Below are 4,522 nucleotides of genomic sequence, written 5' to 3' on the forward strand. Positions count from 1 at the left end.
TACTGCTCCCAGGCAATTGTAAAATGTCTCGGCGACGGAAGGCACCACTACCCGGCATATTTACGCCCCTCGGACTCCGTGCGCCAGCCTGTAATAGCGAATCGGGACTTAGAAAAAAAATTCGAGCAGGGAGCCAGAACATTTTCCCGGCGATCGAGGCCTCCGCGGCCGAGGAATTTGTCATTGGTGATTTTGCATGTTAAATTAACATGTGTATTAACACAGGCTTGGAGAAGCAAGCCTGCGGGACTCTGCAATACATTGAGCGGGCAGCCAGAAAATTCTGGCGGCGACCGAGGCCTCCGCGGCCGGGGAAATAATCCTCTGTAATTTTACATGTTAAATTAACATGTGTATTAACACAGGCTTGGAGAAGCAAGCCTGCGGGACTCTGCAATACATTGAGCGGGGAGCCAGAAATTTCTGGCGGCGACCGAGGCCTCTGCGGCCGGGATAATAATCCTTGGTAATTTTACATGTTAAATTAACATGTGTATTAACACAGGCTGGGAGAACTAGGCATTCTGGACTTTGAAAAATTTCGAGCAGGGGCCGGAGAAATTCTCCCGGCGACCGAGGCCTCCGCGGCCGGGAGAACTCTCGGCGCTCGGGCTCCGCGTCTACCCATGGGGAGCGGGCAGCCAGAAAATTCTGGCGGCGACCGAGGCCTCCGCGGCCGAGGAAAAGGTCATTGGTAATATTACATGTTAAATTAACATGTGTATTAACACATGCTGGGAGAAGCAGGCATTCTGGACTTTGAAAAATTTCGAGCAGGGGCCGGAGAAATTCTCCCGGCGACCGAGGCCTCCGCGGCCGGGAGAACTCTCGGCGCTTGGGCAGCGCGTCTACCCATGGGGAGCGGGCAGCCAGAAAATTCTGGCGGTGACCGAGGCCTCCGCGGCCGAGGAAATGGTCCTTGGTGATTTTACATGTTAAATTAACATGTGTATTAACACAGGCTGGGAGAAGCAGGCATTCTGGACTTAGAAAAATTTCGAGCAGGGGCCGTTGAAATTCTCCCGGCGACCGAGGCCTCCGCGGCCGGGAGAACTCTCGGCGCTCGGGCTCCGCGTGTACACGCGTCAAGGCCCATTTTGGGTTATATAGGGTGTAGTGGTGTCTCTGGAGGGAAAAAATACACGGTAAATATTGCAGCCAGAGCCTATGGCAATCTGTTGGCGACCGAGGCCTCCACACCCCGGCAAATTTTCGGCTCTCGGACTGTGTGTATTCCACTGGAGACAGGCCTGCGGGACTGTGCAGTATATTGAGCGGGGAGCCAGGAAAATCTCCCGGCGACCGAGGCCTCCGCGGCCGAGGAAATGGTAATTGGTGGTTTTGCATGTAAAATTAACATGTGTATTAACACAAGCTGGGATGAGAGGAATTTGGCGGCGACCGAGGCCTCCTCACCCCGGCAAAATATCAGCTACCGGGCTCTGCATATTCCTACAGAAGCAGGCCTGCAGGACTCTGCAATATATTGAGCGGGAACCAGAAAATTCTGGCGGCGACCGAGGCCTCCGCGGCCGAGGAAAATTGTCATTGGTGGTTTGCATGTAAAATTAACATGTGTATTAACACAAGCTGTGACCAGAGGAATTTGGCGGCGACCGGGGCCTCCACACCCCGGCAAAATATCAGCTACCGGGCTCTGCTTATTCACATTCAAGCAGGCATTAGGGACTCTGAAAAGTTTCGGGCGGGGAGCCAGAAAATTCTCCCGGCCACAGAGCCCTCCCTCCCGAGAGTCTGTGTAAATGCCTGTTATACAGGCCCCATGAATTCCAGCCTTATAGGTTATTTTAAGTCTCCGTTCGTGGTTGTTCGTAAACAACTGCGATTCGGGATTTTGACCTATTTCCTATGATCATGTTCCCGGAAGTTAGCCAGCCTCTTTCAGTCAAAATCTCATATTTTGGGTACCTTTGTGAACCCATCGATAGGCCCATTTTGGGTATATTAGGGGGACATGCAATCGGGAAAAATTGGAATTATTTGCAATATGGAAAGAATATGTACATAAATGAAAAGGGAGTCCCCCCGAGTTTTCTCGCCCTATATATATTGCAAAAATATCCAATTAATTATTGTGGAACCTGTAGCACCTTTCTATGAAGCAGAATTAACATTACAGAACGGTTTGAATGCTACCACCTCAGTTTCTCTACAATGCATTGGATTTCAAAGAGGTGAATTACTGTGGATGGTACTGTTGTATGGCTAACAAATCGTCTGGGAAACAATGCAGAATTAAATTAAGAAGGTTGTATGTTTTCTGTTACATGGTGGAGGTGCCCTCTAGTACACAGTAAAATGTTTTGTGGACTGCAGCTCCTTGAGGAATTAATTCAGTATGGGTCTTGTAGTGGTCTGAAAGTGGATGATGAAAAAGAATGTATAATGGTATTCAGAGCACCTCGCGGTGAAGCGGACATGCTACCTCAAAATGCTTGATTGATTCATGCCCAGTTCCCCCAAGAAGCGGTACATTGAAAAAATTGATTTACTTTGTGGATGATACTAGCAAATACTATCCGCTGGGGGAAGTAAGCAGAAATTTGGTGGTCGTATGTTTGTTACATGGTAGAGGTGCTTTCTAGTACACAATGAAATGCTTGGTGTACCGCTGCTCCTTGAAGAATTAATTCCATATGGGTCTAGCCGTGGTCTTAACTGTGAACACGAAGAACTATCTAAAGTGGCCTATCTGTCTGAACTGCAATACACAAGCTGCGAGCCAATGCTATACCTTTCTCAGGTAACGAGCTCTTGTGCGGCGATTCGATTGGATGCGAAATGGTGGGGAACGCGTGTCCGGTCGTCTTAACCAAGTAATGGTTCCCCTCTGTTAACAATGAAATGTTTGATGGATCGCAGCTCCCTGAGAGACAAGTTTCAAAGGGGTTAGTCGCGGTCTTCAATCCTGGCCAAGGTGCAGTCACCATCTATAAGAGATACCTGCTTTACTGAAGGGTAGCAAGAGTTCCCTTGCCCGCATGTTGCTCCGTGGGGGTATATCAGTATAAAGGTAGAAGAAGCCATGATCGGAGCTTCGGTGGATGAGATTGGCGGAGAAGACATGTTCTTGTCTATCTGGTAGATCAGGGGGGTGGCAGCTGATCCGGAGAAAGCAAGCGGACTCCCGATGTTCCGTCGACTCCCAATGTACACTTGAAACATGCACATTTGGGTGGCGAGGGGGCGTTGTGGCCATCCGAAAACATGTCTTCATCTCTCTTATTGGTGGACCGCTGCTCCTTGAAGAATTAATTCCATATGGGTCTAGTCTTGGTGATAACTGTGAACACTAAGAACTATCTAAAGTGGCCTATCTGTCTGAACTGCAATACACTAGCTGCGAGCCAATGCTATACCTTTCTTAGGTAACGAGCTCTTGTGCGGCAATTCGATTGGATGCGAAATGGTGGGGAACGCGTGTCCTATCGTCTTAACCAAGTAATGGTTCCCCTCTGTTAACAATGAAATGTTTGATGGATCGCAGCTCCCTGAGAGACAAGTTTCAAAGGGGTTAGTCGCGGTCTTCAATCCTGGCCAAGGTGCAGTCACCATCTATAAGAGATACCTGCTTTACTGAAGGGTAGCAAGAGTTCCCTTGCCCGCATGTTGCTCCGTGGGGGTATATCAGTATAAAGGTAGAAGAAGCCATGATCGGAGCTTCGGTGGATGAGATTGGTGGAGAAGACATGTTCTTGTCTATCTGGTAGATCAGGGGGGTGGCAGCTGATCCGGAGAAAGCAAGCGGACTCCCGATGTTCCGTCGACTCCCAATGTACACTTAAAACATGCACATTTGGGTGGCGAGGGGGCGTTGTGGCCATCCGAAAACATGTCTTCATCTCTCTTATTGGTGGACCGCTGCTCCTTGAAGAATTAAATCCATATGGGTCTAGTCTTGGTGATAACTGTGAACACTAAGAACTATCTAAAGTGGCCTATCTGTCTGAACTGCAATACACTAGCTGCGAGCCAATGCTATACCTTTCTCAGGTAACGAGCTCTTGTGCGGCAATTCGATTGGATGCGAAATGGTGGGGAACGCGTGTCCTATCGTCTTAACCAAGTAATGGTTCCCCTCTGTTAACAATGAAATGTTTGATGGATCGCAGCTCCCTGAGAGACAAGTTTCAAAGGGGTTAGTCGCGGTCTTCAGCCCTGGCCAAAGGTGTTTAGAAATGAATACTTTTCGGACCAGTGGGCAAATTAGTTCACAGCGAGCCCACGGGCCAACGGTCTGCTCCCGCAGTGGGCCGCGCCCGAATGTGGGCACCGATCATATAATTTGAAATCCACTCGCCAAGTACCATGCGAGTTTCTAAGAGCGCGATATATTCGCCAGTGAAAGCCTTGGAAGTTTGGCCTCGCCTACTCCCTAGGAAAATTAATTAGAGATGGAAGGAAAGACTTTGCAATTGCAAAGCGGGTGTCGATATTGGGAAGTCGCCCCCGTACTTGTTGATACAGAAGGAAAAAAAAATGTACATCATAAGATTCGGAC

Source organism: Bacillus rossius, unplaced genomic scaffold (genome assembly GCF_032445375.1).
Source record: "Bacillus rossius redtenbacheri isolate Brsri unplaced genomic scaffold, Brsri_v3 Brsri_v3_scf555, whole genome shotgun sequence".
Classification (NCBI taxonomy): Eukaryota; Metazoa; Arthropoda; class Insecta; order Phasmatodea; family Bacillidae; genus Bacillus; species Bacillus rossius.